This window comes from Vipera berus (assembly GCF_964194415.1).
Source record: "Vipera berus genome assembly, chromosome: 2".
NCBI lineage: Eukaryota > Metazoa > Chordata > Lepidosauria > Squamata > Viperidae > Vipera > Vipera berus.
Genome location: NC_138203.1, coordinates 119,979,717 through 119,992,404, shown reverse-complemented (window position 1 = coordinate 119,992,404; position 12,688 = coordinate 119,979,717).

Below are 12,688 nucleotides of genomic sequence, written 5' to 3'. Positions count from 1 at the left end.
ATAGTAAGTAACTTTGATCATAAGTTGAGGACTTAGGATCAAATCAAAAAGAGTAAAAAATGTAGCATAGCATAAGCATAGCATAGAATAGAATAACAGAGTTGAAAGAGACCTAAATAGCAGCGTTGAGAGTTCAGTAGAATTCTTCCTCCAGTTCAAGCTTAAGACTGTTAAATTCTAACTGTAGCTCTAAAAGGATAAAACTCATTGTAGGGGCTCAGCTTTTGGGGACTTCATGGATACATACATGTGGTTTTCTAGACAAGAGTTAGAAAACAGCTGCCTTTTTCTTGGAATTCTATAGTCTTCCCAGTTTAGCCTGTAGTCTTGAGATTTCTTGGTAGTGTTCTATCCAAGAACTATGCAGACCTAATCCTGATTGATTTCAGAGGATGTGCCAAAATTGGCTAGCGTCTGCCATTGATTGCCGCTGGTGCTTTCCCAAGGCAGCTACACTGAGATAACCAGTTATCTTCCTTTTTTCCAGCCTTGTGTTTGGTACTTATAAATCCTTCCCCTACTGTTTGCAATTTCCTCCTCAATGCTGCCTGGCAGCTCTTCTCCCTTACTCTCCCTCAGAATTCTTTCTGCAGAATTATGATTATAGAATTTTGCATAGAAGCCTTGTGCCTTTGGGGCATAAATACTTCTCTGAAATGCCTATAGAAAAATAACATTTTCTCCACAATTTCAGAACCATATAGGTACATCACTTATTTACAATGAAACAGTAAACCGCACGTTGAGCTTGTGTTTTGAGGATTTTATGGGTGGGCTATACATGCTAGCAAAATTGTGACAATAAGATGCTCTTTCTGCCAAAGATAGACCTGAGGGTCTATGGACTGATTTCAGTGCAACATTAAGAGCAAGACTTTAAACTCAAGCTGGGGTCATTTCTTTCCAGCAGCTTTTGCTATTGTAACAGATCAGGAGAAGAAGATCAAAATCAAATTGATCAAAATCAATATTAATCAAACAAATTGTATTTTTCATTTTTCAAAAACGAAACCTTTGAATTAGGAGGCTAACTCAGAATATGCAGAACCACATCAAGACCAAATTAGTGAAAACTTCTTGGCATAAATAAATATTATACTGTATGTGTCGGGTATTTTGCAGCCGTATCTCATATAACAATAGACATCTTTATTAATCCAATTTCTTCACTGAATTCTTAACTCTTTCATAAGGTCTTTTTCCCATCTGGCCAAAGTAAACAGGGTGGGAGAGAATTGAGACCCACTTCAATTTTTTATGGTCCTTTTTTAGTTTGACTCTTAATTGAGATGCTGGATAAGAAGCTCTGTCTGGTATAAAAGCGTCTCCATTCTATCTTGGTTAAGGACATGACTAGCCTTTTGACAAATAGTTTAATCTATTTAGCACAGAAAAACCTGAATGCTGTGACAAGGGAGCAGAGGGAAGATTTAAGATCCTGGAGAGGGGCAAGAAGGGTTGTATCTTGTAACTGATGGTTTAATTCAATATTGCAGACACATGTGAAGTTAGAGTTTGATGAAACAAAACAGGAATAGGATGATGATTGAAAAAAGATGTATTCTTGTTTCATTTATACAATCTACAATAGCATTATTTGAAAATCCAAGAGAGAAAAATAAACATTTACACTGCTGAAAATACATGAATTTTATTTAGTGCCTGTCTGTTAGGAAGTGTCATAAAAAAGTACACATCTGTAAAATAACATCAGTACTGATGGGCATTTGGGGAAATGCCAATAGGGCATGTAGAACAAGGCTCCACAACTAGTTATGCCTTGATCTTAGACAGTTGTCATCAGTTTTTAAACTGTTTTGAAGGCTCTTATCATTTTAAAAAAGAAAGGGACATTGGGGTGGAGGGAGAGATGTAATATGTAAATGGGAGAGGAACAAGGGAGTGGGTGGGTTTATACATAGCACTAAGGCAAAATGTGTCTTGTTATAACTTTTGCTTAGATCTTGCTGAAGCTAGTCATATAATCTCTGTATTACTAAAACTCTTGTGTCTGTTTGTAACTTTCAATTGGCAGAAATGGTGTATATTATAGGGCAGACATGTCAAACACAAGGCCCGGGGGGCCGGATCCGGCCTGCGAAGTGGTTTCATGTGGCCCGCGAAGCCATCCTGGAAACAGTGAGGGAACGGCCCCCACTGCCTTGGCCCTGGCCCAGAGACCCTCCTTCTGCCAGAGACCCTCAGATCTGTCCCACTCCTGCCCAGGCCCCCATAGGCACCCTTGATGGGAACGATGTAGAGCTGGCCACGCCCACCCAGTAGGCCATATGCACTCTAGCCACGCCCACCCAGTAGGCCATGCCCACCCTGGCCATACCCACCCGGCCCCCTGAGGGCAACCGCAATGCTGATGCGGCCCTCAATGAAATTGAGTTTGACACCCCTGTTATAGGGCAACCATTCTTGAAACAAAGTACTTCAAATGAGCTAATTTACAGAATATGTCCAACACCTTTACTCCATTACTCCTGTGGAATTGAAATTTGGCTAAGTTGTGGCCACTTCAGCACCATTCCACTTGCTGACCACATTTGCCAAAAACCTGTAGGTTGCGTGGCACATGGGAAGATGGAACAGCCATATCCCTCTGTCCTCTTTCCTACCTCCCTCTGGCCTTATGCCCAATTGATTGGAAACACAGCCCTATGAGTGAGTAACAATCTGATATTTTGGAACCAAGGCTGAAATTTGAAATCTCTTAACAGGAGGGCAGTGAAAGAAGGTTGAGGGAGTGATTAAGCTGCCTGCTGGAGTGGTAGGGTTGGCTGCAGGGGGCTAGCAGTTGATAGGTGAGCCCTCCTCTCTGCAGGGAAGGAGTCCTTGGGAAGACATCAGGATGGGGAACAGGGATGCAATTTTCCTTGTGACCCTCAGTCTCTTTGTTTCCCCTCCCCTCAACAAATTGGAAGGCAGTTCTGTGGATTAGGCAAGAAAGAGAGTAAGGGCTTTCTGATGCTCCCTGCCAGTTTTCCACAAGCAAAGTCAATGGGAAAGCCAGCAGAAAGTTGGAAGTTGTTCCTGCTCCCATTGCTTTTTTTCTCACCACATTGTCATTCTTTTTCTCTGATTACGTAAAGAAATCTCTGAAATAATGACCCAATGGATCATCAGTTGTTTAGTAGTAAAATGAAAATAAATAGGGATCTCAAGATGATGCAAAAAAGAAGCATCCTTTGAAGGAAAAAAAAAGAGAGTATTATATCATGGTTGTCCTGAGCCTCCAAATATTTGTGTCTAGCATGGCATTCTTTGCTATAGTGTATGCCTCCATCTGCATCCAGCTCCTCTAGTCTAAATCATTTGTTTTCAACAGCAATTAAAAGATATTGTTTCCAGCAATTCCTTGTGATGTCTCTATCCTGCATTCTTAACTCTTTCAGTCTGGAGGGACTCAGGTTACTCACATCTGGGCAGATATGTTACATAGTTACTGCATGATGAATAATCAAAGGGAGAGAGTCCCTGGGTTCTAAAAGGTGTAAATGAATAATCACAGGAAGCTTGTTGGAGATTCACTATCCTTCTGCTTCCTGCATGCTTCAGAAAATCTGTAATTATGTTTAGTAATCCTTTAATTGTATTGATTTTTGGTTGAGGCAATAATCTTATTAAAGGCTCATTCTCTGTATTGTGACTTTCTTCCAGTAATAATTGGATCAAGTCCCAAATATGCTTTTTCACGAAGCAGTTGGACTTTTTTATTTTTCTTTTGAAGAAGTTTTGCTTCTCATCCAAGAAGCTTCTTCAGCTTTGACTGAATGGTGGGGAAGTTTATCCAAGCTTTTTGGATGAGAAGCGAAATGTCTTCAAAGGAAAAACAAGAAAGTTCAGTTGCCTTGTGAAAAAGCATCCTTGGGACGACTATGACCTTGATGACTGAGAATTTCCATAGACAATGGCATCAAGTTTTTTCCCCCTATTTTGGTTCACTCTTAATTCTTCTTAACAGTAAATGTAGAGAGCTATTGTAGGTAGCTAGGTAGGTTGGTTGCTAGGTAGGTAGAGATAGATAGATAGATAGATAGATAGATAGATAGATAGATAGATAGATAGATAGATGATAGATATAAATAGACAATTTGGTAAATAAATTGAATTAAAATGCCATGCCCAAGCCAACAAATAAATCAGATCTTCAAAGAACCAGCTTTCAGCAAATGAGAGAAATCTTGTCTGAGTCCCCAAAGTAATTCCATCACAAGGCTTCTGAATGATTCTCCCACATAGATGTAATTCTCTAGAATAAAAGCTAACACTGTTAGGTTTCAGGACTATATATCAGTTTTGGCCTGCTTCCTATAAGAAGAATATATCCTGTCTTCCCCTTACTCTCACCATAAGGCCAGAAAGCAAAAACATGACTGTGTTTTATAAAAACATAGATTTTTCTTCATAAACGTTTCTTTTCTTTGGACCTTAACCATCTCTCTCGAGATACTCTAAATAGACTTCTTTCTACAGATACACACAAATGTGGAGCAATGAATGAACCTGAAGAAGCAGAGAATTACTTCCTCAATACCTTCTTTAAACATGTGATCCAGAGGCTGAGGCTTCTCAGCCTTGATTTAGCTTAATGAATGGATCTTTTCAAATGTTGAAAAGGCTGGAGTTGCCCTGTAAACTCCTCTTTTTTGCTTTATGTCTTTATTTTCAAAAGAAGGAAAAATGTAGAGAATAACAGAAATGAAGGAAAATAGGGATGTGTAAACGGAATTTTGAAAATAGTGTATACCCTTTTCAGTTTTTCATGACAAGATGTAACTGAAAAAAATATCCCTGTACATAATTATTACAATCCTCTTCTTTTTTCCTCCTCCCCCTAATTAGATGCTTGAAAAAAGAGGGCACAAATTTGTTTGAGGAGGAAAAGGAAGGCAATCCGATACAGCAGTAAAAGGTGTGGTAAAAGATTAGATCTGAGAAGATGACTCTAAAACTTTATGCAAGAAGAAATAGTGTTTGGGACTATGAGGTGAATCTATATGCCAGAGCACAGTCCCTTTAAACTTCTTGCTGAACCCTGTTTCAATTAGAAAAGAGGTCTCATGATAATAAGACTTACCTTTATGTATTACCTTATGATTTAGATCAGGCATGTCAAACATGCAGCCTGCAGGCTGTATGGGGCCGTGCAGGCCACGCCCACATTGGTTGAAATTATGTCACCCCTCCCAAGCATTCACATGGTGCTGTCCAAGGTGCTGGGACTTACTGCACATTCTGAATTGCAGCATATCATAATTCAATAATGCCTAATTATAACATGATTAATTTTGCTTTACCCAACAGTACTAGATTGTGCTTGATGCATAGAACTAAGCTCAAGGAAAAGGACCATTTTGCTAAAGATAGCTCAGGTCGCATATGGTAAAGTACAGATCTAATTAGCTTTGTTTTGTTTATGGATTGCATAACAGCATGGAGTAGCCAAGGAAGTTTGCTTATTCACGCAGGTTTTTCTGCAATGTAAAGTATCTGTATTTTGTCCTAATATGATCTAAACACTTTGTCTAAAAATTGCTTTAGCTTGCTTAAAATATTGTACCAAGTAAATTTAATGAAACTTGTAATTCACTAAATTACAACATTCTGGTTTTGCTTGGTCACAGCAATATATCCTCTTAACTTTCTGACACCAAGCAGGTTCTAGTCAGATTCCGTGGACGTTGCTAATTAGCAGCATGGAGAAAGAGACCGATGGTCATGGTGATTCACACAGATTGTTACAGTCCTTGTGGGGGAGAGGGGAGAGTATCATCCCTTTACATTAATCACCATATTTCTTCCTTTCTATGAATTTCCAACCTGGATTTTCATCTCCAACCAACATGGGGAACATTGGAAGCAGAAGAGAGAAATATATGTCTTGAAGAACATGGATTGTACCTGTACGACAGATTGTCCAGAGCAGAGGCTAAACACCATATTGCAAAAGTTCTAAATCACACCATCATCTACCTACTTTTGTTCCTTCCTCCTTCTTCCCTGCAAAGCATCCTGTTGTGAGCAATCTTTATTTATTTGTATCCCTTTATTGTTTTCACAAGTCACTCAAGGTGGCAAACATATCCAGTACACCTTCCTCCTATTTTCCTCACAACAACCTTGTGAGGTGAGTTGAGCTGAGGGAATGTGACTGACACAAGATCACCCAGCTGGCTTTTATAGCTAGGTCGGGATTTGAACTCATGATCTCCTGCTTTCTAGCCTGGTGCTTTAACCACTTAATCAATTAACTTTTGTCCACCGCAGCAGTGCAAAAAGATACTATAAGCATATCAATCTGGGTTATGTTTGCTTTCCTCACTCAGGTAGCTTTGAATCTTGAACCAAAACTTCAATATGGCACTGAGAAGATTATCTGAGGAAATGAGATTGGGGACTGGAAGGCTGATGTATAGGATTGAAACAGATTGCTGTAGAAATGCATCAGTTCATCATTCTTTGAGGCTCAGCTCTGCTTCTAGAAAATGCATTCAGTATTTATTGTTGTCACTTTATACTCAATTAGTTCATTTTCCTGTTTTTTCCCCTGACGCTTCTTATGGCTTTTGTTAAAAATAATGACTATCACATTATAAGCCTGCAGGCAAGCAGTCACCCAGCTCACATATTGTACAAAACTTTAATTACATTTTATTGTATAATATATAAACAACTGAATTTGCATAACACATGGAGGTATAAATGTTGCTTTACAAACTACAGTTTATAGGTTAACACAGCATAGCATAGTTTCATATATGCTATGCTAAAAATGTAGCCTATATTGAAGCTTAGAGCAATGACTGAGAAAGCCCTCACTTATTGTTTCAACGCTGTAGGCATACTTCGGCATTAAGTTTATAGTAATAATGAAATTGTTTGAATGAGGCTCCTGCTGTAATATTGCCAGAATATCATCATCCATTGTCAAATGGAAAGAGCCTTGGTGGAGCAGTGGGCTAATGCCTCCTTAAGTAACACCAGCTGCCTGCAATTAGTGCAGGTTCGCATCCCACCAGGCTCAAGGTTGACTCAGCCTTCCATCCTTCCGAGGTAGGTAAAATGAGGACCCAGATTGTTGGGGGCAATTAAGCTGACTTTTTAATAATGCCACTTGGGGAGGCGAAAGCCCTAATAAGCAGGCATATACATAGAATGAAGGCTATTGCTAAGCACATTGTGCTTTAGATTGTAAGCCGCCCTGAGTCTTCAGAGAAGGGCGGGATATAAATGGGATTAAAAAAAATGAGAAAAATCGGAACCTTTTCCAAATCAAGATTTAATGCAAACTATTAGAAAATAATTAGGAGAAAGAATCAAGTATCTTGAGAAAGAGCAGGGATTTTTTTAAAAAGTTCTTAGCAGGAGCATAGCCTGTTACAGCATTTTGACCAGTTTCATGCATCAATCTAAGACCATGTTTGTTTTTGTTTAATCGTGTTTCATTGAATAAACCACAAATGGCTGGTTTTTATGCATTGGAAGGTGATTTATTTAAGTTTGATTTATGTCAGCAGCAATCTAGTCAATTGAATCCTTGTCTGCTCTTTAGTTTTATTTGCTACCTATTCGCCACACCTTCTCAATTTTCTCAAGGGTCTCTCATTTGCTATCTTCAATCATGACCTTCTTAGCTCATGTGTATTGCTAATAATTCTCTAGCTGAACTTCACTATATTTGGCGAAAGTGAAAGATTCTGTACAGAGCAAAATTGTGATAAATATAAAATGTCTATATGGTGATACATTGGAAGGTGCAAAATGTACTGCGAACTTTTGTGATACAAACAATCATTGGCATTTTACCATCTAATTCACTAAAAATACAGATACTGTGAATGAACTAGGTTTCTTTACCTGCAAGCTAAAAAAATGAATCAGGTGGAAAAACTGCATTACATATCCTATATCAGTTTTAAGACACACTTTGAACTTGTCTTTTTTAATTAACCAAATACAAAAAGCAAGAAAAAAATACACACAATTATAAAATAAACTATAAAAGGAAACAATATACAAAATACGTATTTGCAAGCATACATACACTGCTAAATTGATTCATAACTGTGATTCATTACAGTTATCCATGGTTGATCTATATTAATCAATTCTGCAAACCACTAAATAGTTGTAACCATATATTTGTGTTTCCAATGCTGAACAATAAATCTTTTGATAATGTTATTAGCTTTCTCATGTGATTGAAATAAATCTCAAGTTGAATTATACATGTAATTGCTTCTTACTGAAATAAAACAATATATTCAGATAAATGGTAGGTTCACTATATCTTCAACAACATAAAAACAAAGTGGTCATTTGTGAAATATTGTTGAAAAGGGTATGATCTAAAATATTGCAATTATTGGTTTTTATTTTTTTTATTGGTTCAATAAACCATTGAAGCAAAAAATGGCAAAACATAGACATAGATAAAAGGATTTGAAGAAAATTAAAAAGCAAAACAGATCAGAGACAGAGAGAGGTCTGGGAGATCACAAGTTCTATTCCCTGCTTTGGGAATAAAGCAAGCTGGGTGACTTTGGGCCAGTCCCTCACTCCTCATCCCTAGGAAGAAGGCAAGGCCAAACCACTTCCAAAAATCTTGGCAAGAAAACTGCCAAGGGACCTATTCTTTGCCGTCTGCAATCAGTAATGATGTATGTTTGTGTGTGTGTGCCTGTACCGTACATATGTGTATGTATCTATACAAACACATGCACTTACGTTACTGTACACACAAACATACATACATTCTGGTAGCCCACACCCTACTTTCTCCTCCATCTCCTTTTTCCCCTAGCTACTAATTGCTATTTGGGTATTTTTTATACTTTACTTTGAGTAGTATTATGTACTCATTTCTGTTTGAGTCATTTTAATTACTATTATTATTGTTCTTCATACAATCAGCCAGATGTTTAGACTGGACATGGCAGTCCACTATCGACTCATTCCCAAGGACTTGGGACAGGCAGATGTAGTTTCATGGTGCTAAAGGTATTGTTGCAGGATATAAGCTGCCTTTTGCAATTGACTGATGGTGGTTTTGTCAATGCTGATGGTGTTCAAGTGTGCTCCAGTTGTTTTGGGATTCTACTGAAGGTGCTTATTGCGATTGGTACTATCTTTATTTTCTTTTGCCACAGTAATTCTATTTCTGTTTGCAGATCTTTGTATTTTGTGATTTTTCTCTAGTTCTTTGTCTTCTATTCTGCCATCTCTGGATACTGCCACGTCCACTACGCTGACTTCATCTTTCTTATCTTGTTAAGTTTGGGGTGTTATGCAGCAGGTGCTTACATGTTTGAATTCTAAAGTTCCAGAGCATAAGCCCCACAATCACATCAATGTAATGCCCCACTGGGGGATTATTATTAATATTACTACTAAAAACAGTGTATCTTTTTCTTCAAAAACCATATTATGTGTTTTAGGTTGCCTCACCTTCCCTTAGTATATAAGCAAACCATTCCTGCTTGAATTTGATCAGACTTCTGCTGTGAATGTATGCCATCAGATTTCCCCCCATTATTTATTTATTAAATTTATATGCCACCTATCTCACCAATAGGGTGACTCTGTACAGCGTACAAACAGTAAAAAAGATAAATATAAAAATAATTAAAATTAAGAAGGATTATATATAAAACTAGAACTAAGAGGATGGATGGCACAGGGATGAGATATTTCCCTGTCAAACACCTCCAGTGGCAAAACCAGGTTTCAATACCTTTCTGGAAGGCCAAAAGAATGGGAGCACTTTTCGCCTCCAGTGGCAGACTGTTCCATAGGGCAGGAGCCATATTACCACATATCTTTCAATTTTTATTCTCCCACTCCTGCACTGATAGTAAGGGTTTTCTTTTCCATATATCACCATACGTCTTAATAAAATAAAATGCTTATCACTTACACTCTCTGGGGTTATACTTAATAAAAATATTTATGGTTTTAATCCATTATTTTCAGATATTTTTTGATATTCTGGTTATGACTTTCCAGTACTTTGGGGGATATTATAGTAACCACCAGAAATGATAAAATGTTCCTTTTTTGTTACTGCATTTCCAATTACTGTTATATAACTTATCCATTTATCCATTTTGTAATTGTCAACGGAGTTATATATATCACCTTTAGAACATTTTGTACCAATTTTTCCTTCATTTATATCTTGATGTATATTTGATTGATTTTTTTCTTCATAAGTCTTCCCATTGATCCATCATTACTGCCTCTTTGAAATTTTGCAACTATTTTATCGTACAATTTTTAAATCTCTTGTCTCCACAAAATTTTTAAATAGCAATTGCTGTTGTCTTTCATAAATTGCCTACACATATTTTCTTGTTTTGGAAGGGCACCCTGTTCCAGTAATTAATCTAAGAGAGATACACTCATTCACATGTCATGCTAAACCGTGATTGGTTTACTTGTGCCTTGGCAGAACTATAGCATAATGAGTTACAAGAATAAATTCAATTGTAATTTATTTTTATTAGTTGGTTTTATACCTCTATAGTAGCAAACTTATTCAGAATTTTTAAAGAATAAATAAATACAGGCATTGGATATGATGGAGTTATCTGGGTTTGTTCTTTGCTTGCATGTTTCACTATCAAGTAGGTAACATCATCAGTGTGCAACATCTGCAAGGCAACAACTAAGCTCAGAGACCACCAAGAACTCCAGTTTAATCCTGAGCTACAGATATTCTCTTCTATTGGAACCCGAGTATGATTTCAATTACTACCAAAAGCAGTATGATTCCAGCTGGCATTTGGCCCTTAGTCTAGTAGTTTAACTGAATGACATCTATGATGCATTGTACTTTTATTGTTGATTTTTTTATTACTTAAACGATATTCCATCCCTTATTCTTGTTTTAAGATCATTGTACCAGCAACTTTTTAAACCGTAGAATAACAAAATAAGGTAGGGTGATATTCGGCACATATCATTATTTTAGAAGAGTAGCTATTTTATATTCCTTGGATGGATAAACAATATGGATCTGGTTCAAACTCAAGATTGTCCAAGCTCTCAATTCTGGAGCACAATATGTGACTACTTCTGGAGCACAATATCTGACTACTTCTTTTAATCAGACATATTTGTTGCTTTTGGATTTTCCACTGTACTATTTTTTTAAAGCAGCTCTGTTACATTAACAAACTGTTATTGCATTATTTATCTTCCATTAGTTCTGAGAAAGATTGGAGGAGCTCTGACCTCAATATATTCCTTGGCAGGACAGAGACTGAAAGAGTAGTGCCTCCCCCCTCCAGACCCCATGAAGCAAAAATGCATTCCAATAGGAGTTCCCCTCAAAAACTTTACAATCTGGAGATCAACAATGACGTTTTCATTAAGCAATAATAAGCAAGGAAGGATCAATCCCAAACTCAATGCCACATTTTCTTTGGCTAATGGCATCAAAGAATGATGCCTACACCGCTTTCTTTGCATCTCCAAAAATAAACCATTTAGAAAAAATTAAAAAATACTAAATTTAAACATTCAGTAAAGAGAGGACAGCCTCAATCTTCACTTTCAGAGGGAAGCATCCTCCACTTTCACAGCAGCTATAACTTTAAGTCCTATTCTGGAAGCATGTGCTACAAACATCCAAGTACGTGTCTATGAATTCAGAATACATGGCTTCCTTATTTATTTACAGCATGTTGTATTCATTATATTGTTTTAAAAAGTGCATCAGTTTTATTCTTTTCTTGGAATTAAAAAAAAAACAACAGAAAAAGATTAAACATGCTGATGAAATCCTTCAGCCAGTCTTGATAGCTTGAACTCTGGGTTAGCCACAGATTTTCTTTTCTTTTCAAATCCAAATACATTGAGCCAAGGCTTCCTGAAACAGCAGTAAAAGGAAGGTGTGTACTTGGAGTAAGCTCATTTGGAACCAAATCAAAAGCTGGCTCCCTTCATAATGGGAAGTCACTTTTCATTAAAGCGGTCTGACCTTAGAGTTTCTGATGATTATTATTTTTTTTAAAAGCGACGCCTGACTACCACCCGAGCAGAGTGAGGCGCTCTGCACATGCTCACAGAGAAAACAGTTTGTGCTTTATTCACATGATCTTGAACTGCCCTGGCTTTTCTCGGGATTCACACCCGGACACTTACTTACTAGTTGTACCAGTCTACTCCATCGTATTTTTTTCCCTCTGCCTGCCGGAACTGCCAAACCAAGCTCGAAGCTTTTCTCTCTTCTGCATCGCCCAAGCGTACAAGTACACTGTTTACGCGAACCCCAGCGCTAGCTTGCCTCGTGAGCAAACACACACAATCCGCCCCCCAGACACACACACGCGTACGCGCGCCCACGAGCCGTTTCCCACTTGCCACAATTAGCCTTCCCGACCGCCTCCTTCGCTCTCCACCCCGCTAGCCTGTCCGCGGACGGACTTTAGGTAGAAAGCGGCTGGCCGAGGCGGGGTTCCCCCAGCTTGCTAGCCCCGCTGGGCGGGTGTGTGTCTGTGTGTGGGGGGGAGCGGTACGCTTTCCTTCGCGCGCTACTTGGAGTCGCGTCCACACCACGCCAGAAAAAACAAAAGGCATCGGCCTCGCCAACGGATGGGGTTGCTGGCACCCTGCAGACACCCAACCTGGGCGGAAAACGGAACCGGACCGGCTGCCGCACCTCCTTTATTTGCGC